General features: G+C 33.4%; 1 pseudogene; it reads left to right on the plus strand.

The window, feature by feature from the left end:
• The first annotated feature begins 767 nt into the window (after positions 1–767).
• Positions 768–12,418, plus strand: LOC141492222 (large ribosomal subunit protein eL36-like; annotated as a pseudogene).
• The last annotated feature ends 15,216 nt before the right edge of the window (positions 12,419–27,634 follow it).

The raw sequence follows: 27,634 nt of genomic DNA on the forward strand, positions 1-27,634 counted from the left end.
ATTTTTCTAATTAAGGTTTTGTTTAACAGGTTCTTGCTTTCTCATGAAGTCATTAGTGTCCACAGACTCCATTTTTTTTAGAGAATAATTTTATTCATTTACTCTTTGCAACTTCTTTTCTAATTGGTGAATTCTGTTTTTGAAAGAGTTTTCCATTTGACCATTATTTTCTATTTGATTTGTCCAATTGTATTTTCCCATGATTTGTTTTCTTGTTGCAAGGCATTAATCTTCTCTTTCATTTCTTTTCCCAAATTTTCCAATTGATTTTTCAACTCCTTCCTTATTTCTTCAAGGAGGTCTTTCTGTGCTGGAGACCAGATCTTATTCTCTTCAGAGGTTCAAGTTCTCTCTCAGTTAAGATCTTATCCTTCCAAGAATTTTTCTATGGACCCTCATTTCCACTGGCCTTTCTTCATTTTACTTAAACCTTGAGTTGAGTAGGGGCTGGTTCACAGAGGTTTGGTGCTGGGATCCCTAGAGGCTTTACTCACTTACTGTAATATCTCCAGCTGGCCAGTAGTGGGGGCTGGTTGTTTTCTCTGTAGTCTCATTGTCTTTGATTGAGGCCCTCTCACTTGGTCTGGAGGGAGTGACTGAAACTGTTAAATAATTTTTCCCTGATTAGTTTTGGGCTATACCCTGAGATGAGGTTATCACTCTCCCTATTGTCAGTTGGGGTGTTTCTGTTGCTTGACCTTAGCCTGGGGCAGAGGTAGTCTGTAATTGTTTTTGTTCTGGAAAGAGGCTTTAGCTGAAATGGTGGCATGGCCTCTGTGTTTCTACAGACCAGAGGAGTCCAAGAATTGATGAGTGCAGCTTTCCTGCACCATAACCTTCCCTCTAGCCCTGCTGGCAAGTTACAGAGGGTCAGTGTCAACACCAATGCCTCTGCTCCCTAGTTGACCTAAGCCCCCAAGACTGACCAATCTCTAGCCTTGCTGCTGTTCAAACCAGTTTAGTTCTAGGGCCCTCAGGCTCCCAGATTCCAGCCTCTCCACTAATGAGTTTAATCCATGGCTAATCCAGGCTCTCAGGCTCTCACTAGTCCTTTGCTCCCTGTGGAGTCCACCATTTGCACCCAGACTCAGAGATAATTGTGGAAGACAAATGCTGATGTAGATGTTCTTTCTCCTGGCTTTTCTTTCTGAGTTATGTTGTTTGGATTTCTCTTAAGAGATTTGTTTCTTATCGAATATGGGGAAAGATCAGGATATTTTTAGAACTGTGCCTGTCTTCTCTCTGCCATCTTGGAAGTCAATACTATATTTTTTAAACCATTAGTGGGCAACTATCAGAAGAATTTGGAAAGACTTACATGAATTGATGATGAGTAAAATAAGCAGATCTAGGAAAAATGTCAATTTTAAGAACTTGTGAGAATCAGGAATGAAATATGTGACTCTTCTCAGAAATACAGTGATCCAATACAATTCTTAAATAAACGTGTGATGAAAATGCCATACATCTAGAGACAGAGCTATATAGACTTTTAATAGAGATCATTTTCAGTATTTTTAAATTTGTTTTAATTTCTCTTTCCTCTATTTGATTTCCCTTTTTTTGTTCTGAGTCTTCTTTCATAAATTGCCTAATATGTAACTATGTTTTGCACATTTGATAATATATAACCTCTTTAGAATACTTGATGTCTTGTGAAGGGAGAGGGATGTAAGAAAGGGAGGAAAAAATTTAAATGCAAAAACTGTTCAAAAATGAATGTTGAAACTATCTCTACATGTAGCTGGAAAAATGAAATACTATTCACTGAATATAAAGAAGTTAAAAATGCTTGAAATTTCTCTATTTCATTGTATATCTGTTTTTCCATAAAAGGTTTATACTCAGTTTTACTGAGTATTATTCGCTGTATCATGAAGTAATTTTTCTTTAGGAACAACAGATTCTAAGTTATTTTCTTCTTTATTTACAGTTTCTCTTAAGTCTTCTATGATCTATACCAAGTTTCCACAATTGAACTGTTTACTTCCAGATTCTTGAATTTGTTTCTCTTTGCTCTGGAAACACTGTAATTTTGCTATAATATTTCTAGAAGTTATAATTTTAGTATCTCCTTCATTTGCTGAAAGGTGAAATCTTGCTTTTTGATTACGTGAAATCTTGCTTTTTGATATATATATATATATATATATATATATATTTGTATTTATATTTAAATATAAAATAAATATAAATATATTATTTGTTTTCCAAACAAAAGAAGTTTCTACTTACCTTTTTTGTACAGTTTTGAGTTTTACAGTTGCCCTCATCCATGATTCCCTCCTCCTTCCTCCCAGCAAAGGCAGTTTGATAATGTTTACATTGTTTCCATGGTATGCATTGATTAAATAAAACATTTGAGATAGCAAAATTATGTAATACATTTGAAAGCCATTTAAAAGCAACTGAAGACAATTAAGTTTGTATCTGTTTAATCTTCACAGTTCTTTCTCTGGATACAGCTTGTATTCTATATCACAGATACCCTAAAACTGTCCCTGATTATTGCACTAATAGAATGAACAAGTCTGTTAAGGTTGATCATCACCCACATGTTTCTGTTGGGGATTCATCTGTTTCTGCTAAAGTTGCTATTTTTTTCCGGTAGTTTTTTAGATGATTTTTAAGTTTCTCTAGATATACCATTATGTTATTTGCAAGGAATGAGCTTTCTTTCTTTCTTTCCAATTCCATACTTCAATTTTTTTTCTTCTCATTGCTGAAGTTAAAATTTCCAATAAAACATGAATTCTCTCAACTTCTATTTTACCCTCTGCATCTAGGATCTCAGTGTAATTTAGCTGTATTATTTCTTGAAAAAGGAAGTCTAGGTTATTTTTCTGGTAGTGAATTTCAGATATCCCACAAATTTTTAAATTATCTCTTCTGCATCTGTTTTAGAGGTCAGTTGTTTTTCCATTGGTACAGTTTTGGTACAATTTTATTTTTTTCCTGATTTCTCACAAAGTCATTTGCCTCCTTGAGTTCCATTCTGCATTTGAAGGAGTAATTTTCTTCAGAGAGCTTTTTCACGTTTTTTTCCAGGTGGCCAATTCTGCTTTTTAAAGGCAATCTTCTCCTCATTTGCTTTTTGTCTTGCTTTTTTCCATTTGGCCTAAACTGGTTTTTAATATTAATTTCTTCAGTATTTTTTGTGTTTCTTTCATCAGGCTGTTGAGACCAACATTTTCTATGGCCAGATTCTTATTTTTCTGTTGGTTACACTTTTCCTCAGTCTATGACTGTTTTACCACATTCCCAAGGCTTTGGGGCGGGGTTGGGAATAATTCACAGGGACCTCACTTCCTCCAATGCATTATGAGAAGCTCTGGCTGCTCTCCTGCCTATGCTCTGGTATATGGATGACCACAGACCTTCCTCTCTGCCCTGGAGCTGTTTGGAGAGTCCCTGCTTGGCTACAGTGGTTTGGGAGCCCAAACAGCAGAGTCCTGCCCCATGAAGAGTAAAGAGATCTCTGCAGTCCTGACCCCCTTACTATCTGTGGGCTGAAAGACCTGGAAGTGCTGGTGGCTTTGCTGAACCCTGGGACAGGTTCTCACCACAGGGCAGCTCTGAGGCCTGTGCTCTACTCCACAATCACTTTGGTGTGTCAGAGCTCACTCCTTCTCTTTCTTCCTCCCCTTCTAACTGTCCCTGGTGGTTCCTGGGCCAAGAGGTCTGGAAACCACACACTCTGCTATGAACGCAGGCACCTGGACCAGCTGCACTGTTCTGTGGCTCTGTGGTACTGTGACTGCCCTGTGCTCTGGCTGGAGTTTTTTCCAACCCCCTCCCCCCATCCCATTCCCCCCAGTCCAGGTGAAACAGAACTTTCTACAGAAAGTCTAACTTCTTCAGAATTTCTGTGGGATTTGAACCTCTAAGTTTTGACTAGAGTGATAATCTGATGTTTTTTGTAGGTTTTGGAAAACAAATTTCCAAGAATTCCTGCCTTAAATCTACCAATTAGGATCCACTTTCCTCCCAAATTATTTCTTTAATTTCTTCTTCATTGGTGGTGAGTTCACCTTTTTATTTTTGTTCCAAGTAATTTGGATTTCTTCTTTTTTTAAATCAAATTAACAAAAAAGTTTTATCTACTTTATTGTATTTCATAAAATCAACTGTTGGTTTTTTTATTAGTTCAGTAGTTTTCTTACTTTTCAATTTTGTTAATTTCTCAATTAATTTTTAGAATTTCTAATTTGGTTTTAAATTGGGAGTTTTGAATTTATTCTGCTTCCAATTTTTTTTAGTTTCATGCTTGATACATTGATTTCTTCTTTCTCTATTTTATCCATGTAAACATTTAGAAATATAATATATCCCCTAATAACTGCTTGACTGTATTCCATGAGTTATTGTATGTTATCTCATTATTTTCATTGTCTAGGATGAAATCATTAATTCTATCTATAATTTGTTGTTTGAGCCACTCATTCTTTAAAATGATGTTTTTTAGTTTTAAGTTTATCTCTCCATGATCCATTATTACCTGTAATTTTTTTCATTATCGTCTGATAATGAAGTATTCACTATTTCTGCTTTTCTGAATTTGCTTCTGAGGTTGTAATGCTTGTGTATGTTCCATGTAGTGCAGAAAAAAGGAATATTTATTTCTATCTCCTTAATTTTCTTCAAATGTCTAGCATGTCTAGGTTTTCTAAAATTCAATTTACCTTTTAAACTTAATTCTTGTTTATTTTATGATTAGATTTATCTAATTCTGAGAGAGGGAAGTTGAGGTCTCCTACCAGTAGAGTTTGGCTGTCTATGTCTTTCTGTATGTCATTAAGCTTCTCTTCCAAGAAAGTGGATGCTATACTGCTTTGTGCATACATATTTAGAATTGAAATTGCATTATTGTCTATAATACCTTTTAGGAGGATATAATTTCCTTCCTTATTTCTTTCAATGAGATCTATTTTTGCAGCTGCTTTGTCTGAAATAAGGATTGTTATCCCTGTCATTTTCACTTCAGCTGAAACATAACATAATCTTCTCCAATGTTTTACCCTTACTCTACCTTTATCCCTCTGCTTCAAATGAATTTCTTGTAAACAGTATAGTGAAGGAGTTTGGTTTTTAATCCACTCTCATATAAGCTTACAGTCGAGTACATCCCATTCACATTCAAAATTATAATTACTAACTCTTTATTGACCTCCATGTATCTTCCCTCTAATTTTATTTCCCCCCTTTTTTCACCTTATCCTTGTTTCCCATATTTTGCTTCTGAATGCCCTTTCCTTCTGTATATTTGCCCCCTTCTGTCCAACACCCCTTCCCTTTCTTTCCCCTTTCCCTTTGCCCCTTCCTCCTTACCATTCTTCTATCAAGTCCTCTTTTCACCCCACTATACCTTTCCCCTCTTAATACTTGTAAATATTTTTGATGATAATAATCTTTGTTCTTTGTTTACACTCCACAGTTCTTTCTCTGGATGAAGAAGATATTCTCTGTTTCTGTCAGAGATACCCTAAAATTGTCCCTGATCTTTACAGTGATGGAATGAGCAAGTCCATTAACGTTGATTATTACCCACTGTTAGGGTGGTGTACTTAGGTTGTGTAATATTCTTATGTTTCTGCTCATATTGCTCTGCATTATTTCATACAAGTCTTTTCAGGCTTCTCTGAAATGCCATCCCTTCTGGGTTCTAAGAAAATAGTAGTGTTCCATAGCAAACGCATGCCACAATTTGTTCACTCATTCCTCAATTCATTGATATCTCCTTGACTTCCAATTACTCGCCACCACAAATAGAGTTGGCATGAATATTTTTGTACAAGTGATGTTTATACATGTTTTATGATCTCTTCAGTGTATAAACCTAGTAGTGGTATAATGCATAGTGGATAAAAGGGTATGCACACTTTTATTGGTGTTTGGGCATAATTTCAAATTGCTCTCAGGAAAAGTGGGATCAATTCAGAGCTCCACCAACAATCAATTAGTGTGCCAGATTTCCCACATCCCTTTCAACAATGATCATTATCCTTTCTGGCCATATTGGTCAATCTGAGAGATGTGAGGTAGTATCTCAGAGCTGCTTTTTTTCACATTTCCCGAATCAGTAATGATTTAAAGTATTTTTTATATGATTATACATACCTTTGATTTCTTCAAATACAAATTTATATGTATGTATTTATGTATATATATATATATATATATATATATATATATATATATATATATATATATATTTATCCTTTGACCAATTGTCAATTGGGGAATGGCTTTCTTCTAATAAATTTGAAACAATTCACTATATATTTTAGAAATTAGTCCTTTAGTAGAAACCCTAGTTGTTAAAATTGTTTGCCAATTTACTACACTTCTTTTGATCTTAGTTACAGTAATTTCTTTGTGCAAAAGCTTTTTCAATTTGATGTAACCAAAATTATGCATTTGGTTTTTATAGAAATTTTCCATCTCTTCCTGGGTCATAAACTGCCTCCCATTCCATAGATCTGAAAGATTTACTTGTAATATTGTATTTTATGTCTAAACTTTGAAGAAATTTTGATATTATGTTGGTATAAGGTGTGAGATGTTGGTCCAATCCAAGTTTCTGCCATAGTACCCCCCAATTTTCTTTTCCTATTTTTTTGAAAGGCAAGTGGGGTTAAGTGGCTTGCCCAAGGCCACAGAGTTAGGCAATTATTGAATGTCTTAAGCCAGATTCAAACTCACGTATTCCAGACTCCAGGGCCAGTGCTCTATGCACTGTGCCACCTAGACAACCCTACCCTCCAATTTTCCCAGCAGGTTTTTTTTTTTGAAAAGAGAGTTCTTATTCCAGAAGTTTGGCTCTTTGAGTTTATCAAATATGAGATTACTATAATCATTTACTGCTGTCTCTTTTGTACCTTGTCTATTCCACTGGTCCACCACTCCATTTATCAATCAGTACCAGACAGTTTTGATGACTAATGCAATATAACATATTTTTTGATTGAGTAAGCCACCTTCTCTTCATTTTTTTTTTCATTAAATCCATTGATATACTTGTTTTTTTGTTTCTCCATATGAATTTTATTACATTTTGAATTGGCTCATTAAACTAATTTTTTGGAAGTTTGAATGGTAAAGCCCCAAATAAGTAGTTTAATTTAGGCAGAATTATCATTTTTATATTAGCTTGGGCCATTCATGACCTGTTGATATTTGTCTAATTGTTTAAATCTGGTTTCATTTCTGTGAAAAATGTTTTGTAGTTGTTTTCATAGAATTTTTGAGTCTGCCTTGGCAGGTAAATTCCCACATGTTATATATTGTCTGAAATTATTTTAAATGGGATTTCTCTTTTTAGCTCTTGCTAGTAATATATAGAAATGCTGGGGACTTATGTGGGTTTAATTTATATCCTGAGACTTTGCTAAAGTTGGTAATTGTTTCCTAGTAGTTAATTTAGATGATTTTTTAGGTTTCTCTAGTTCTAACATCATGTCATCTGCACAGCATGAGAGTTTTGGTATGTCCTTTCCAATTATAATTCCTTCATTTTTTTTTTCTTTTCTTATAACTAAAGCTAACATTTCAAATAAAATTTTGAATAGTAGCAGTGATAATGGACATCTTTGTTTCACCCTGATCTTATTGGAAATGTCTCTTTACTTTATTATCCCCATTGAATATTATGCTTTTGCTATTTCAGATAAATGTTCCTTATCTTTCTAAGGAATAATCCATTCATTCCTTTACTCTGTGTTTTGAATAGGAATGGGTGCTGTATTTTGGTCAAAGGATTTTTTTTGCATTTAATGAGATAATCATATAATTTCTGTTGTGTTTGTTATTGATATAGTCAACTATACTGACAGTTTTCCTAATATTTGAACAAATGCTATATTCCTATGATAAATCCTTCTTGGTTATAGAATATTATATTAGTGATAACTTGTTGTAATTGCTTTGCTAAGATTTTATTTAAGATTTTTGCATTCATAATCATTGGAGAAATTGGTCTATAATTTTCTTTCTCTATTTTGACACTTGCTTGTTTAGGTAATGTCACTATATTAGTGTCATAGAAGGAGTTAGGGTTCTATCTTCACCTATTTTTAGAATGAGTTCATATAGAACTGGAATCAATTGTTCCTTAAATGTTTGATAGAATACACTTGTGAATCCATCTGGCCTTGGAGATTATTTTCTTAGGGAGTTCAATGATGGCTTAGAGAATATATCTTTTTTCTGAGAGGATTATTTAGGTATTTCATTTCCTCTTCATTTAACCTTTAACCTGAACAATTTATATTTTTGTGAATATTTATTCATTTCTCTTAGAATATCAAATATAATGGCATAAGTCAGGCAAAATAGTTGCAAATCATTATTTTAATTTCCTCCTCATTGATGGTGAGTTCTACCTTTTCATTTATGATACTAGTAAGCTGGTTTTCTTCTACCTTTTTTGAATCAAATTAACCAAAGGTTTATCTATTTTATTGTTTATTGAATTAAGAAATAAAACCAAGAGCTGGATTTATGAAATAGTTTTCTCTCTTTTGATTTTATTAAATTCTTTAATTTTCAGAATTTCTAATTTGCTATTTAGTTGCAGATTATTAATTTATTCTTTCTCTGATTTTTTAGTTGCATGAACAATTCATTAATTTCTCCTTTCTCTATTTTTATCATAAAAGTATTTAAGGATGTAATATATCCCCTAATAAATGTGTTGCCTGTACTCCATAAGTTTTAATATGCTGTCTCATTGTCATTTTCTTGGATGAAAACTTTAATTCTATTTATGATTTGTTCTTTGATGTACTTATTCTATAAATTGAAGTTATTTAGTTTCCAATTGGTTTTAGGTCTGTCTCTCCATGGCCATTATTGCCTGTGATTTTTATTGTATTTTGGTATGAGTAGGAAGTATTCAATATTTCTGCTTTTCTGCATTTGATTATGAGGTTTTTATGCCTTAGCCATGGCCAATTGTTCATTACATGTCATGTACTACAGGAAAAAATGTACATTCCTTTCTATACCCATTCTGTTTTCTCCAAAGGCCTATCATGTTTATATTTTCTAACATTCTATTTACCTCCTTAATTTTCTTATTGTATGGCTAAATTTATCTAATTCTGAGAGAGGGAGGTTGAAGTCTTCCAACAGCAGACTTTTGTTGTCTATGTCTTCCTCTAACTGATTCAGTTTCTCCTCTAATAATCTGGATGCTTTAACATTTAGTGCATACATATTTACTATTGAAATTGCTTCATTTTCTATAGTACCTTTAAGGAGGATAGAGTTTCCCTACTTAAATGTTTTAATGAGATCCATTTTTGCAGCTAATCTCTCTGTGATAAGGATTGCTACCCAGGCTTTTTCACTTCGGCTGAAGCAAAATATATTCTGCTCTAGTCTTGTACCTTCATTGTTTGTGTATCTTTCTTCTTCAAATGAGTTTCTTGTAAGCAAATTATTGTAGGATTCTCTTTTTTAATTCACTCTGCTAGTCATTTGTTTTAAGGGAGAGTTCATTCCATTCACATTCAAAGTTATAATTACTAACTTTTTAAATATCCTCCATGCTATCTTCCCTCTGTTTGCCTTTCCTGTTTTTTTTTAAGCTTATGCATATTCCCCAGCATTTTGGTTCTGATAGCACTCCCTGCTGAGTGTTTGCCCCTTATGTTCAATACCCCTCCACTTTCTTTACCCATTCTTTTTGCCCCTTCTTCCTTCCCTTGTTTCTATCAGTTCCTCATTTCCTGTTCCCTCCTCTTTACCCTCTTAATACTTGAAATATAAAGCTCTTATCTTAATTGAGGATGGGTATGTTAATACTTCTTTGAGTCAGATCTGATGAGAGGAAGATCCAAGAGTTTCTCACCTCCTCCCTTCTTCTCCTCCTGTCAATATGTCCTTTGTACCTCTTAATTAAATGTAAATTATCCTATTCAATCTCCTTTATCCTCCAGTCTCTTTACTGTCCCCCATATTTAAGGAGGTATTGTTTTTAAATCATTCTATCAATCATGGGCAAGTCATGAGTGCCCATTACTACTTCATAAGTATATTGTCTCTAATAGCATTACAATTCTCAAGAATTATGAGAATCTTTTTCTCATGTGGGAATATAGCAATTTTCATCTTATTTCATCTATCCCCTTTTTTTACTTTTTCATGTATCTTTTGAGTGTCCTATTTAAAGTTCAAAGATTCTATTTAAGTCTCGTCTTTTCATCAGGAAAATTTAGAAGTCTCTGATTTTGGTACATGTCCATCTTTTCGCCTGGAAGAGAAGGTTCAGTTTTTCCAAAGAGTGAATTCTAGGTTCCATTCTAAGCTCCATTGCTCTTTGGAATATCAAGGCCATTTAATAACTTAATATTGATGTGGTCAGGTCCTATGCAACTCTGACTGTGGCTCCTTGGTATTTAATTTTTTTTCTTTTTGTAAGATTTTCTCTTTTATCTGACAGTTCTGGAGGTTGCCACAATATTATTTGGTGTATTCAATTTGAGATCCCTTTAAAGATCAGTATCAAAAATGAAAAGGGTAAAATCATCTCCAATGAGGAAGAAATTAAAGTACTAATTCATAACTGTTTTGCCCATATATATGCCAATAAATTTGCTAATCTAAGTGATATGGATGAAATAAGTTCAAGGAACAATTGGTTCCAATTCTGTCTAAACTCTTTGGAAAAGTAGGTGAAGATCAAATTCTGCATGATTCCTTCCATGAAACCAGTATTGTGCTGATACCCAAACCAGCAAGAATAAAAGCATAGAAAGAAATTTATAGATAAATCTCCCTAAGGAATATGGATGCAAATATCTTAAAGAAAATCTTTGCTAAGTGATTACAACAAGTTATCAGTAGGATAATTCATTATGAACAAGCAGGTTTTACTCTAGGAATGCAGGGCTGATACAATATTAGGAAAACTGTCACTATAATTGACTGTATCAAGAACAAACCTGACAGAAATCATATGATTATCTGAAAAATTCCTGAAAAAGCCTTTGAAAAAATACAGAACCCATTCCTACTAAAAACACTGGGGAGCTTAGCAATAAATGGATTGTTGCTGACAATGATAAGCAGTATGGAAATCAAACCAACAAGAAGCATTATCTCCAAAAGGGATAGGCTGGAGGCAATCACAATAAGATAAGAGGTGAAAAAGGATGCCCATTACCAAACCATTTTTCAATATTGTCTTAGAAATATTTGCTTCAGAGTAAGAGAAGAAAAAAGAATTTTAAGCTATTGGAATTGGGAAGAGAGAAACAAAACTCTCAGTCTCTGTAGATGACCTAGAGAACTCTAAAAAATAATGTAAAAATATACTGGAAACAATTAGCAAATTTAGCAATGTCACAGGATATAAAATAAACTCACATAAATTCTTAGCATTTCTATATTTAACTAGCAAGATACAGTGGCAAGGTTACAAAGAGAAATATAATTTAAAATAAATTCAAACATCATAAAATACTTGACAGTCTACCTGTAAAGGCCAACTCAGAAACTTTATGAAAACAACTATAAAAATACTTTTCAAACAAATATAATCAGATTTAAATAATAATGAAAGTATCAATTAGTCGTGGATAGACCATGCTAATATATTAAAATGTAAATTCTATGTAAATTAAAATATGTATTAAGTGCCATACTAATTAAATACCAAAAAATTACTTCCATGAGCTTGAAAAAAATGTAACTAAATTCATATTGACAAAAAGTCAAGAATATCCAGGGATTTAATTCAAAAAAGTAAAAAAGAAGGTGGCTTAACTTTATGAGACCCCAAACTACATTGTAAAGCATAGGTCATAAAAACTGTCTGGAATTGGTTATGAAATAGAATTGTGGATCACTGGAATAAACTAGGTGCAAAAGAGAGAGCAGAAAATTATTATATAAATATACTGTTTGATAAGACCCAGAGTCCAAATTCTAGCATAAGAACTCTGTGTGTGATAAAAACTGTTGGGAACATTGGAAGATAATATGACAGGAACTTAGATTAGAACAACATCTTGCCTCCTCCTGTGGCTGCCGCTGGGGCTAAGCTCACGCCGCAGCCATAGCCATCCGATACCCCATGGCCGTGGGCCTCAACAAGGGCCACAAAGTTACCAAAAATGTGGCGAAGCCGCCACACTGCCGCCGCCGTGGGCGTTTGACCAAACAAACAAATTCGTGAGAGACATGATCCGGGAGGTGTGTGGGTTTGCCCTTTCTGAGAGGTGGGCCATGGAATTGTTAAAGTTCTCCAAGGACAAGCAAGCCTTTAAGTTCATCAAAAAAAGGGTGGGAACTCACATCTGTGCCAAGAGGAAGAGAGAGGAGCTCAGCAATGTCCTAACTGCCATGAGGAAGGCTGCTGCCAAGAAGGATTAAACCTGGTCCCTGCCTGCCTTCCCCATTTACCCAATAAACATTTGACAAAAAAAAAAAGAACAACAACTTGCATCATATGCCAAGATAAGATCAAAATGGATGCAGGATTTAATAATAAAAGACAATATTATAAACAAATTATCAGAACAAAGGATAGTTTCCCTTTTAAATCTATGGAAAAGGGAGCAATTTATGAACAAGAAAGAGATGGAGAACATCATATAAAACAAACAGGATAATTCTGATTACATTAAATCAAAAAAATTGCACAGCTAAAAGCACTGTAACCAAGATCGAAGGAAATGTAGTAAATTTGGAAACAAATTTTACAACTGGTGAGTCTGCCAAAGGATTCGTTTCTAAACTATATAAAGACCTGAATCAAATTTATACTTAAAAAAGTCATTCCCCAATTGACAAATGGTCAAAGATTATGCAAAGCCAATTTTCAGATGAAGAAATTAAAAAAAATTTCTTAAATTATTATTGATTAGAGAAATTACAATTGAAGTTTTTCTGATATAACATCTCAGACCTCTTAGATTGGCGAAAATGATCAGAAAGACCAACGAAAAAATTGGAAATAATGTGGGAAATCTGGGACACTAAGTCATTGTTGGTGGAGCTCTGAACTGCTCCAACCTTTATGGAGAGCAATTTGCCATTATGTCCAAAAGGTGTTTGATAAAAATGTGCATACCCCTTCATCCAACTATACCACTACTAGCCCTTTAACTTGAAGAGTTCATGAAAAAGTTTAAAGAAAAAAATCATTGGTATAAAAATATTCATAGCAGCTCTACTTGTGGTGGGCAAAGAATTAGAAAATGAGGGGATTTCCATTATTTGGGGAATGGCTAGACAAAGTGCAGTACAAATGTGATGGAACACTATTATTCTACTATAAATAAATAGTTATGGGATTTCAGAGAAGCTTGGAAAAACTTGAATGAATTTATCTTGAGGGAGATGTGCAAAACCAGAAGAATATTATATATCCTAACAGCAACATGATGGTGATGATCAGCCTTAATGAACTTGCTCATTCATCAGTACAATAATCAGGGACAATTTTAGAGTATCTGTGATGGAGAATTCCATATGCATACAGAGTAAGAACTGTGGAGTTTAAATAATGACCAAATATTATTACCTTTTTTGTCTATTATTTTTTAAATTAAAATTCATCCATCTGTACATGTATATTTCCAAGTTACAAAATTTCCCTTCATCCTTCCTTCTCACACCCCCTCTACTTAGTAGGGTACAGTAAGGTGAGCATGTTGCATACATATTTTTTAAATATAATTATGAATTAGCAATTTTTGGCATGAGTAGTCAGGATCAATAGATAGAGATACATAAGTGATACTTTTTTTAGTGTTCATCAGATTCAGTAGGGTTTTTTACTTACTTGCCAGTTTAATACAGTTATCCTAGCACTCTGAGCTGTTGAGAGGAGTTACTTCCATCCAAGTTATTTATCTCAAAGTGTTGTTGATGTGAACATTGTTCTCTTGGTCTGCTCCCTTCACTCATCATCAGATTCCATAAAACATTAGATTCTTCTCTACAAGAAACCATAAATATTCATGTATCATAACTTGTTTAGCCATTCCTTAATTGATGGGTATCCCCTCAGTTTCCAGTTCTTTGTCATTACAAAAAGAGTTCCAATGAATATTTTGGAAGATGTAGGTCTTTTCCCATATTTTATAATTCCTTCGCGATATAGCCCTAGAATTGGAATTGCTGGTCAAATTATGTGAACAGTTTTATTGCTCTTTGGGTGCTCTCTAGAAAGATTGGATCTCTTCAGAACTCCAGTAGCAAGGCATCAAAGTCACAATTCTTCCACAACCTCACCAAGATTGATCATCTTCCCTTTTTGTTATCTTAGCCAATCTAATAGGTGTGAAGTGATACCTTATCAAATATTTTCAATGCTTTTTTTAAAAATTGTTTTACGTATTACATAATTGTGCTTTCTCATATGTTATTTTTTCCCCTCAAGGATATGTTCTCTTTCTCTCTATACATTTAATTTTGATGAATGCATAGCACATAAAAGTAAAGATTATCAAATTGCTTCTGTCGGGGGAAGGAAGTGAGGGTGAGAAAAATAGTAAAATTCAAAACCTTACAAAAATGATAGGTTGAAAGGGCAGTTAGGTGGCATAGTGGATAGTATACTGGCCCTGGAGTCAGGAGGTTCTGACTTTAAATCCAGTCTCAAACACTTAATGATTGGATAGCTGTGTGATCTTGGGCAAGTTGCTTAACCCCATTGCCTTAAATAAAAAAAAAAATATTAAATGCTAGATCAAAATTATTAGTGTAAATAATTGAAAAATAAATAAAATATTTATATAATAAAAATAATTCTCTATTTCCTTAAGCATGGAGTCCAGGCTTTTTTTTTTTCTCCTCAATGTTTTCAGGAAGCCCAATGATTCTTAAATAGTCTCTCCTGGATCTATTCTTAAGGTAAGTTGTGTTCCCTATGAGGTAGTTTACATTTCCTTCTATTTTTTTTTCTTTTTTTGGGGGGGGAGATTGTTAAACAGATTCTTATTTCCTCATGTATTCATTAATTTCCACAGATTCCAATCTCTTTATTAGAGATGAATTTTCTAAATTTACCTTTTGTAACTGTTTCACATTGGTCAATTCTATTTTTGGACAAGTTTTCCATTTTCCCAATTGTGGTTTTGAGAGAATGATTTTCTTGTTGTACTTGTTTAATTGTATTTTCAAAGGATTTTTATTTTTGCAACATGTTCATCATCTCTTGTGTTTCTTTTCCCAGTTTTTTTCCATTGATTTTTAAACTCTTTCCTTATCTCTTCTAAGATGTCTTTCTGGGCAGAGACCAGTTCATATCTCCTCTGAAGCTCTAGTTCTCTCTGAGTTAGGATTCTTTTCTTCAAGGTAACATTCAATGAACCTTGGTCTTGCTGGCCTTTCTTCATTTTCCTAGTATCTTGTGTTAGGTTTGTGGCTGGTACAGAGACCTTTGGTGTTAAACTCCCTAGAGGCTTTGATCACTGAATTTAGTAATTCCAACTGTGCCATCCAGTAGGGAAGGGCAGAAACTATTTCTGTATTGTCTATTACCTTGATTAATGGCCAAATTCCTTGCCCTGTGGAATGGGGGAGGGGTGCTCAGGATTTGGGTGCACTGGCTGGGTCCTCGGGTTATACAGTTAATCTGCTTATTCCTCATTCAGCACTGGTGCAGATCTGCTACCCTCACCTTTGCCTGGGGTGGGGGTGGTAGGGGATTTTTATTTACTATGTTTCTTCTAGGAAGTCTCTTTCACTGACAAGAATGAAGGGGGCAGTGTATCAACTGGAAACAGAGGGGACTTTTCTGAAGACATGGAGGTTTAAGGTCTTGGTCTTCTAGATGAATTGAGCTGACCTAATTGATGTCTAGCTGCTGAAGTGGAGCTCCCTCTTCCTCTGTCCTGGGACAGCATAAAGCCAAATCTTTCACTGCTATTCTTAGGTTAGTTTCCAGACCTCAGCCCTCTTCCCCTGCCCTGGCTCCCTGCTTTTTTTACCCTGCTCTCCCACATTCCCCTGTGAAAGACCTTACTGTTCAATATTCTCCTAGGTTCTTCACAGTCTCATGTGTATCGAAATTCTGTTAAGAAACTAAGTTCATGTTACTTCTGAGAGAAAGTCAGCAGAACTTAAAATAGTGCCTGACTTCTCTCTGCTATCTTGACTGAAAGGTAAGGTCCTACAATTAATATTTTTACCTTTGGTTTCTAGGCTATGGAGCAATTTTCCTTGATAATTTCTTGTAATATGCTGGATAACAGTGGCAAAGAAAGAAGTTTGAATTTTATATAAGGAGAAATATACTCCTAAAACTCCAATGACTTTGAAAATTGAATTTGCTATTTCAAGAAGAAAATATTTCCCTTTCAGGAGGCCTCCTTTCAAAAATTGAATGATTACTAATAATATACCTTGAAATGGAAAATTTTGCTTTGTTTTTTAATTTCAAACTTCAACTAGATTTTGACTCAGAAATAAAATATATGAAATACCCTATAATTATTTCCCCTTTGTTGTCTTTCATTTGTTCTTAGGTGATTTTATTGTTAATATTCTATTTATCATCATCAAAATTCTGTAATATTTCATGTTCTAGTTTGTGTACTTCACAATTAAATCATTTGAGCTAATTGAGGAAAATGTGTTGCCCTGCTCCCAACTCAAATAATAATTGCTACTTTTCTTTAAACTTATGTTTTAAGGGTGATCTCTCTCTCTCTCTCTTTATCTCTCTCTCTCTCTCTCTCTCTCTATATATATATATATATATGTGTGTGTGTGTGTGTGTGTGTGTGTGTGTGTGTGTGTGTGTGCGTGTGTGTATATAAAGTATGATAGAATATGTCCTTTTTGAGTTCATTTAAAACAGCTTTCTAGGTCAGTGTGAATGTTAACTATTACTTGGATGAATCGATATTAAAATTGATAATTCAATCACTTCCACATTTATGATAACAATTTTTCCAGTACCTTTGAAGTTTATCAATTAAATCTCTGTGATATTTGGCACCCATTTGCAGGATCTATATTAACTTTCACACAAAAGTCAGTATGTCTCCTTTACAACATTCACAAAATAAGGGTATTTGATTAATTCATAATTTATCTCCCTTTCTAGTTAAAAACTTCTCTAATTCCACTGTTTTACTTCAATTTACTTTTATAAATATATTTATAATATATTTGCTTCTCATCTTTATTTCCCTTGTGCATCATAAAGCATGACTATTTTTAGAATACATCTTATTCCAAGTGTGAGGTAAAGTTTAATGCTGTAGGAATTGATATTTCAATTAATTTGCAACATGTTCTACTTTCTACAACATCTATAGTTTTTAATATATAGCAATATTTAAGGCAGCATTATTAACTATTGAGAGAGTAACCCTCCTTTGATAATTTACATTTACTTAATACACAAAATTATGTTGGTATATCTTAAAGAAAAATATATTGTATCTATTATTTTCTTATTTATATAGGACACAGTTGTTGTTACTTTTATCATTAAAATATCTTCCACTTACATTATTAACATTAATTCACATTTCTTTTCCCATTTGTTTCAAACATGTGCAGTTTTACAGACTTGAAGTTTATTAAATTTCCCCATACACCCAATAGTAGCAGTTATTTTTGAATACAGGAAGATAAATGCAAATAACTTTCCAAATGTCTTTTTTTTCTTAAAGACATATCCTATGATATCATTCCCATTTATTTTTCTAAGGCTGATCAGCTACTCTTCCATAACATATTGTTAGAATGTTGTCTTTGGTATTCTTATGGGCAGGTAGATAGTGCAGTGAATAGAGCACAGACCTTGAGTCATGAAGAGAGGAGTTCAAGTCCAGACTTAGACACTTGATACTTTCTAGTTGTGTGACCTTGGACAAGTCATTTAACCCTGACTGCCTCACATCCAGGCTCATCTCCAGTCATCCTGATTCACATCTGACTACTGGATCCAGATAACTCTGGAGGAGAAAGTGAAGCTGATGACTTTACAGCCCCTGCTTGTCATGGTAACATCTCCCTATTATCAATATCTTCTTTGAGCATGAAGGACAAACATCATCAAGCGGTAATAGACTTGTTGAGGATCACCTAGCCAGTGATTGTCAACGAAATGACTTAAAGACAAATATTCCTTTTACCTGGAATTGCTAAGTTATGATATAATATTTACAAAGAAAAGGTGCTGCCAGTTAACAAATAATTATCATTGATCTTCTTTTACATACTCAGAAGCTGAGTTTTGTTAAGTGAAATTGTCCTTATGAGGAAAGCTGAATGAGATGGAGAAGCTAAAACATATATATATGCATGAAAATGGTTGTTTTTATGCTTTACATTTATGTTTTTCTGTTATTAAATAAATTGCTAAGTGAAAGTCAGCATACTATTTGATTTCTATGACTAAGTTCATTAAAACAAAATTATGTATATATCAAAACAGAATTTGTTAAGCTTTATTTTTATATTCAAGTTGGATACATTGTGTTTATTCCTACTGTCTTTCTGGAAAAAAAGATTTCCTTCCTAGAAGATTTCCAGAATGAAATTACCAAAAGACCAATTAGAAACATTTAATTCATAAAACCATTCTGTCTAAATGAAGTGAGATTTTGAAGTCAATAGTGACTTAGAAATATATTCAAACTGATTTTCTTTTTTTTCAGAAACTAAAGATGCCTATGTTTTACATATTTTTATATTAAATGAAAACCTTTCCTTTCTTTAGCATTTTAAATTTTAAAAATATAAGATCATAGTGCATGCTGTAATGAGAGATTAAACAAAAAACATCACTGGAGAGTCTTGACCTTTAGCTAAATATTCAGTGATTCCCTGCTTCTCAGAAGTGAATTGTTGATCAGTATACTGTAAAGGGCACAAGGTTATAGTAGTAAAAATCAGAGAACATCTGTACAAATTTTCAAATACCTCCCTCCCTAGAATCACAGAAGTCAAAAGTGGCTTCTGCAGCTTATATGATACATGAACTCAAAGTCCTACAGACAGAGGAGAAGGTAAAGATCATTTAGTTAAAAATTGTGAAGTTAGAGTAGTTTAGAGTGGTGAAATCAGGAAGAAGTTCAAACCTGGTCTTAGACATTTATTAGGTATCCCACCTTGACCAAGGAACTTTTCCAAGTCACTTGAGCTAGTCATATGTCTGCTGAAGTTTCCTCAATTATAAAATGGTAATAATAACCCACTTGCCTGGTATGTTGTAAAGATAAAATATTATAATGTTTTTTATAGAAATTAGCACAGAGCTTGAAAAATAGTGAGCACTTAATAAATGTGACTCCTTCCTTCCTTTCTTTAATACCTTCATATTACAGATAAGGAAATTGAGTCTTAGAAGGGGGGGAAAAGGAGCAAAAGTCAAAGAAAACAAATGTTTGAAACATAACTAGTGGTCTGTAAGTTATCCCATTTGCCATTAGTATAAATCTGTTGAGTTATGGTATATTGCCTAAAATCAGGCTAAAAGTTTCACAGGATTATAGGAATATGTATTAATAGCTAAAAGGAAGACCATTGACTCAGATTCATCTTTTTATTAATGAAGAAACTGAGACCAAAAGAAGTCAGTTGATTTGAAAAAGTAAAATAGGTGACAGGGCTATGATCTGAACTAACACCCTTAGATTAAAATTTTGGTTCTCTTCTTACCAAATTGTGATATACAAGATTCAAACTTCATCTAATAACATTTAGTCAAGATAGTAGGTTGGGATGCCTTAGAATTGAAAATTTAAGTCACTGAATATTTTAAACTGGAAACAAAGTTCTCATTATATAAGAATATGAGAAATGGGAGAAAATTAGTCCTAATTATTCACTGCAAAATTGAAAACTTATTTCATTTCTATTTTTATAAGGCTTAATCTAAGTAAATTTAATATTTATTTTCACAGTTGCTTCCCATTGTAAACTTTACCTTTGTTGTCAATCCCAGATGTCTTTCAATTAATCCACTTTTATAAACTTACCCATCATTTAGAAAACCTAAAATGATGAATTCCATGAATTTAAACTATTTCAGCAGCTCCATTTACTTTCAGACTAATCCCATCACCTGAGAACCTTTACTTTTTAACTGGAATTACTGGACTCAGGTGTGGTAAATGAAGGTTTCATTAATGGAAGTCCAAATAATATAAGCACAATTCTTCTAGTGATAGCCAATCAGAAGAAGACACACCTGTGTGGCTAGAGATTTTCTTCTCTCATCTTCTTAATTGTTATTATGGATCCTGATAGCTTTTACTCAATGTCTTTGGTCAATAAGCAATGTCTTCATTCTCATTTGTGGATTATTATTAGCTTAACTATTTTGATGTGTAAAATGCAAGTGAGAGGTGTACTAGGAATCAAGTGGCAGTTTAATTAAGTAATTTCATATTTAGGAAGATCTGTCTGCAAACCTGAAGTCCCTTTTGGGGAAAGTCTTCTCTTTCTGGGATAAGGCAGACTTTATAGGAATACAATTCACAATTGGCCTGGGCCATGACATATGTTTTTTTCTGTTTTAAGTTGCTGATCCCAAGGCAAACTCAACTGTGGTTTTACTAGGTCCTATGGGAACTCTTCTGAAGTTGATTGTTTCAAGTATTGGTTGTCATGATTGCTCTAAGGCATAGAGAACCAAAGTTCTGAGACAGGAATTGGTTTTTGCAGTTTTTATTCAATCAACTTTATTTACATAAGTAAAGGAATATAGTGTTTGTCAAAAGTTGATTTATCACATTAAGCTGCTGTGAATCTCTGATTCCAAAATGAGAAACTCCTGATGTTTTTTAAAATGGTATTTCTAAATAATTAAATAACTGGAGTGGCTAGGTGGCACAGTGGGTAAAGCACTGTCCCTGGAGTCAGGAGTACCTGGGTTCAAATCTGGTCTCAGACACTTAATAATTACCTAGCTGTGTGGCCTTGGACAAGCCACTTAATCCCATTTGCCTTGCAAAAAAAAAAATCTAAAATAGTTAAATAACTGGTAAAATAAATCCACATATTATATAAATTAATATGAGAATCTGAATCATTTTATAAGACAAAAGTTAAATTTTCCCCTCCTCTAAAAATTACTACTGTAAAAGTGGACAGGAAGCCAAAGAATCTTTCACAATAATTACAATTAATTGAGTAAAATACTTAAATCAATTCCATGTCCAATTGAGGTGTCAGATATTAAACTAAATCTCAATTTATATATTTTTTTTAAATTTTTGATTAATCACACATTTAACCCCGAAAGGGTGGGCTCAGTTTGACTTGTTCAATTTTGCAGAATGCAAGCAGGTCATTTTTTTGTTCCTTCCAAACAAATCAATGAACCCTAAAAATGATTCAAGAAAAAAAAAAACATTATCCATGCTTTAGAGGGTCTATGAAAAATCAGTTTCTAATGATTATAGAGTATAGATTTAATAATTGAATCACAGGTACATTGTAGTAAATCATTCTCATGATAATCTTTTTATTAATTGTTTTGCTAAAAATATATTATCTCTTTTAGAAATAAAAAATGAACAAGTATTTATTCTCACACAGTCTAAAAGAGTAAGTTGTTTTTAATACCACATTACCAATATTTATAATTTAAACATGCTGCTCCTTGACCCTTCTTCCCACATGGTTTTCTGGGGTCATCAGTAATGTAGAGGAAAGGTGGATTTATTTAAGCATATTGTGAGCTAATGTAGATCTAGCTAAAATGCTTGGGGAGTAAATTAGCTGTAAACATATAGCTCAAGATTTCTAAGCAGGAATAAATTCTAATTAATATTATATATATATTATATATGTCTATGTATGTATGTAAGTATGTTTATCTCCATCTCTCTTCTTGTTCCCATGATGATAAGCATTGATATTATTTCTCCCTATCCTTTCCATAAATATCCTAGAATTATTTTTGTTAATTAGTCCTCATTTTTGATGAGTTACCATTAAATGTGCTAATGGAAATAGTACATAAAATAAGAAGCTGGCAAAAGTTACCAGATCTCCCATATCAGGTAAAACCCTGCTATTTTCAATCCTGATTCAAGTTAGTTTTTGTGCTAAGCAGGGTGTAATGTTGACCTAAGGTAATTGGTATGAGAAGCTCCTATTTAGAAATTTCCCCTATCTTTATATATGGTATTTTTTCTGCCTCATCTAGTCTTAGAGTTTGGCTAAGGCACTGAAAAGTCAAATAAATTTCCCTAGGTCCTAAAGACAATATGTAACATAAGAGAGATTTGATTTCAGATTTTCCTGTCTCTTCAGTTTTGGTGCTATGCTTGCCTCTCATAGCCTTAGTGCCCTAGAGTACCATTTATTCCTTTTTATAAAGCAGAGTCTTTATGAAGATTTGAAGGAAGTAGAAATAGATTGAAAGCATTTAAAATTGTAAAAAATTGTAAAAATTTTCAAATTACATAATATCTAACTCCTGAGATTATATTGACTTTTGAGAGATTAAGGTAATATTGTTTACCTAATTAGAACTGGTTAAAATTGCTCTGCTCTGAAAAACTTGGCCCTTTATGGGGAGAGGTGCATAGTAGTTGAAATTCAGATTAAAGTACATTTGTTTCTAGTTTAGATTATATATGTCCTCATAAATTATTTAAATCAAGGATCTGCACAATATATTCCATAATTCAAATTTGACCTGGTTATCTTTATAGTCCATGAGCTAGGATTTTTATAACTAACTAACTAACGATGCATATATACAGACAGACAAAAGCAGAAATGAACATAGAGACAGAGAAGGACAGAGAAAGAGACAGAAGCAGACATTTGAAGTTTACTAGCAGAGAGATTATAAAAGCTAAGTCAATTTTTTTCCCACTACAGACAGTATTAAAATAGTTGGGGAAATTAATTTGGCCCATTAGCAGTATTTTGTTGCTCTTTGGTGTAAATGAGTTTCACCTAAGAGACATAAATTATTATATCTGAAATTATCTTTAAGGTGAACTTTGATTTCTATGTGGAGTTGAGTATCATAAATCAGATGAGGTTTGGCTGCTCTACTGTCCTCAGAGAGGTCTAACAGACTAATGTTTTATCTATCTGTTGTCATAAATTTTTGCACTATAGGAGAAATAATTTGATATTGAAGTTCAAGCTGCGTTTATGGTCATTAACACTTAAAGAAGCATGAGTATCCTGGATTAATATATAAGATTTGCCTACTTTTTTACAAAATGATATTTAAATAAAATGCCATCCCAAATAGAGAACTCCAAATAAACACATTTTTCAAAGTGACAGTGAGCAAAAATCCCAGAAGTTATACAGATTAGGATGTAGAAAACAATAAAGAACAGAAATGAGCTCTCTGAATGGTACTGTTATATCTCAATTTAGAAAACTCCTGGCAAATCTGTTAAATTGTCTAAGGAAGCAAAATGGAACCAGGGACATGCTGGGGATCTAGAATTCCTGCTACAAGTGTTCCATCAAAAGTTTGTTCTCTCTATCTTATATTCCTTTTCCTTCAATGGTCCAGAAACACAAATGCTTTCTTGTGAAGTACTAGAAAACAGTCTTGCCTTCTTTCTTTACACTGAACAATTTTTCTTTCCTACAAAAGCATGAAGTACCAAGTCATCATTCTCTCAATAAATTAGAGTAGAATTTTCCAAGTGATTCAGGTTTGAATTTGGAGTTATATTTCAAATGACATCAGAAACTACATAATAGTCTCAGAGAAAAGCTCAACTGTATATCAAACAAGAGATCATTACAAAATACAAATAGCAGAGAAAGATGCTTAATGAGCTATAATTGCACATTTCTTTTCCCAATTTTTCTTTTACTTATTTTACTTGATTTATAAAATCCTTTTTGAACTTTTCAAAGGGGTTTGAAAATTATTAATATAACCCTTTGAGGTTTCACACATTAGTATTTTTCCAATATCTTTTTCTGAGTTTGTGTTTTGATCTTCTCTGTCACCGTAGTAGCTTTCTAGGATTAGGGCTCTTTTTGTTTTTTGTACATTTTCTAAAGTTAATTTCTGCTTCTAGTGGCCCTTTCCCAAACTTCTTGCTCTGAGAGCCAGGGATCTAATCACTGTCTTTCCCCTCTGGGACTTCAATTGTTGATACTTTGTCCCCTGAACTGTTTTGACTTTGTCTAGTTCTAACTGTGGTTCTGTTTCAGGGACCTGGTGCTTTCAATATGCTTTCTGAGTTGGAGCTAAGAGATCTCAAAACTGGCCTTCTGTAACATTTTCCTTCTGCGCAAGAATTAATGGCCCTATGCTGCTGATCTGTGCTGTAGCCATGAGACACACAATGCGTTGCCTCTATCCTGCCTGTTCTGGGTTGTGAGCCTCACTTATTCAAATGAAAGAAATCTTTTCTTAAGTCCTTCTAAAATTTATTTTGCTGCTAAATTATTCCACTCCAGACATTTTTATGGGGGGGGGGGGTGTGCAGGGTGGGGCAGTAGAGAGTTTTCAAGATCCATTTAGAGTTTTAATTTAATGTTGTTTCTAAAGGAAACAGTCAAGAACTCATGAAACTCCCTGACTTTTATTTGTCATGTTGCCTGTGAGTCCTTTTCTTATTCTCTAAGATGAAATCTTTTGGGTATATTCTAAAGTTAAGTAGATTTTATTTCTTAATGATGGGACCATGTATTTATCTTTACATTTTCCCTCCATATTACTATATCTTAAAAGTGTAAATTGGTCCTAAATCATAAAAGTTGATAAATTACATTTTAAGTGAGTCAGACTTGATTCAGTAATCAATATATGTTCATTTGAGCTTTTGTGCTTATGTATAACAATATGGTTGCATGATATAAAGGTGAAATCCATAGACATTGAATGAGAAGAGTTCTAAAGAGTTCTGGCTTTAAGAGTTATAAGATGTTTGAATTTCAATATAAACCTTTATAGTTAACTTAACCTCTCTGAGTATCAGTTTTCTCATGTGTAAAATAAGAATAATAATTCTTATACTGCCTATCTCTGGAAGGTCTTATGAGGATCAGATGAGATAATGTATGCAAAGTGCCATACCCAATTGTGTTATTATCATCAGAACTGCACTTTAGCAAGATTAATCTGGCAATAGTGTTTAGGGATGAACTAGATTGGGGAGAGAGAGTTGAGGTAGGATAAAAGTTGGAAACTTTTTGAATTAGCCTAGTGATAAGATGCGACATTAGCATGATAGAAGTGAGAAGGTAAATGAGGGCTCACATTCAAGAGGTATTTCATAAGCTAGATAAGAAAAAATGTAATAAAATGGATTTAGGTGATAAGAGAGAAGGAAGAGTTGAAAATGACTTTGAGATTTCAAGCCTGGGTAACTTAGAGAATGGTGGGGCCATTAACAGAAATGGGAATGTCAGAAAGAAGAGCAAGTTTGATGAGGAAGAAAATAAATTCAGTTTTAAGCAGGCTGAAGCTGAATTGCCTGTCAGAATGACTTTTTGGCATAAAGTAAGGAGGCATAACACAAAAATTGAAAACTTTATTCTTTTGAGGAGAAGTCTATAATTAGCAACTATTGTTTTTCTCACAATCATCTTTACTAATAAAAATCAAAAGGGTTTAGAGGATTGAGGTTAATATTTATTGTAAAAAGGCAGAAAAATTCAATAGCATCTCTAAGAATGAAAATAGAGATAAGAATCAATGTGTGTTACTCCCTAAAAGGGAAAGAAATGATTCAATAGGCACTGACTTCTAAAGAAATCTGTCTAAATCCTAACTTTAGCTTTAAAAATATATATCAAAGGGCATTGGAGCCAATATTAGACAAAATAAGCTGTGGTGAGCTCCCATATCCACAAATTCCTTCAGACAGAACTAGAAAATCTATCTCCTGAAGGAGAAATCCAGAAAAAAAAAGATCACACTAAGCTCTTTGTCAATTGGTCCACAAAAGGAGTTAGGTAGAGAGACTGAAGGGTTCTGAGTTCAGGTTTGGCCAGGACAATGAACTCTCTAGTTATTGGGAACAGACTGTTGATCAAGGGTCAAGGAAATCCCAGAAAGACTCACCCTGAAAATTTTCAAAGGCACTGATTTTTTTTATATGAACTTGCAGCATTCTTGCTTACTATCTGTCCCTAAGTCACAGATAGAGGGAGGTCTGAGAAGTGAATCTCTTCAGGGTAATAGTTCCTTGATAAAGAGCCCCTCTGCTTCTAAGGGAGACAAGAAGAAATCTAGGAATTAGCAGCAGAAGCATCAGTTATGTGGCTTATACTTCAGGGACAGAGCAGACTTTCATTTCTAGTGTCTACCTAAACCTTCAGATGAATAACTAGGGCACATGAATAAATAGGAGCCTGCAATTTTGCCAGGCATTTAGAGGTTTTATGCCTAATAATAAGGTCAGAGTCCAAAAGCAGGTTCCTCCTATACACTCACACATTGAATCATACACAAATCTAAGTCAAGATTTTGCAGAGCTCAGGCCCTGTATGTGATATTAATTTGAATTTTCACTGAATCAAACTACTTCAGGAACAATGAAAGTATTCAAGTCACTCCCTGAAATAGTGGAATAATACAACTTTCAATAACTTAATAATTCAGCAAAATTATCAGCTGAGATGTGCCCTCCACAAGTGGGGAAGAACCCAGAAATAACATGAAGTTCAACACATGAGGTAGAATAGGAAAATGAGAAAACAAAACAAAAACAAAAAATAAAAGAACCTCATCATAGTGAAATGTTATGTGGGAGAAACACTCAAGACTCAAACACACACACAAACACACACACACACACACAGACACACACACACACAAGAATAGCATCAAAATATTTAAATGTCTCAGTGTAAAACACTGGATGGTTTTAAACCCAACTAAAACACTTGTAGGAGATGAAATAAGAGTTTAAAAAGAGTGAAGTTTTTGAAATAAATGAGTTGATAGTACATGAGGAAAAAATGGGGGAAATAAAAATGATCGAAGAAAGTGTTATAAAGGAATTAAGAAATTGTCATAAGTGGCACCAAATTTTATATAGGCAAAAAATATTACTGAAAATTTAAGCCAATGATCTATGAGAAAACAAAAACTACTAAAACAAAGTAAAAAGGTCAAAATATGGAAATTTAGAATATCTTATAGTACAGTCAACTAATCTGGAAAATAGATTGAGAAGAAACATTTTTTTAAAAAAGTGACAATCTGAAGATTATAGCTCCCAGAAAAGTCTTGACAACATATTCCAAGCAATCTTTTTACGAAATTGTCTAGATATCTTAGAACCAAATGAAAGAGTAGAATTTGAAATTATCTATCCAATCACCTATAGCAAATAATTTCAAAGTGAAAATTCTCAGGAATACCAAAGACAATATCTTAAGATTCCAGGTTAAAGAATATAAAAAAAAATACTGCAAGCTGTCAAAAAGAAATCAAATAATAAATAGTAATATTTGAAATCATGCAGAATCTGTGTTCAATTCCCACCTCTGATCCTGACAACATATGTGACTGTTCACAAATCAGTTAACACCCCTGAGACTCATTTCGATAATATACAAAAAGAGGTCATTTGACTACATGAATTATTGGATTATTGATTATTGAACTAGTATAATTTCTTCTTCTTCTAATACTGTGGTTCTATAATTCTGTTGTTAAGTAACTAATAGTTTTTTTATGGGAGAGACTATGCATGAAAAACAAATA

This window comes from Macrotis lagotis, chromosome 6 (genome assembly GCF_037893015.1).
Source record: "Macrotis lagotis isolate mMagLag1 chromosome 6, bilby.v1.9.chrom.fasta, whole genome shotgun sequence".
In the NCBI taxonomy this organism is placed as follows: Eukaryota; Metazoa; Chordata; class Mammalia; order Peramelemorphia; family Peramelidae; genus Macrotis; species Macrotis lagotis.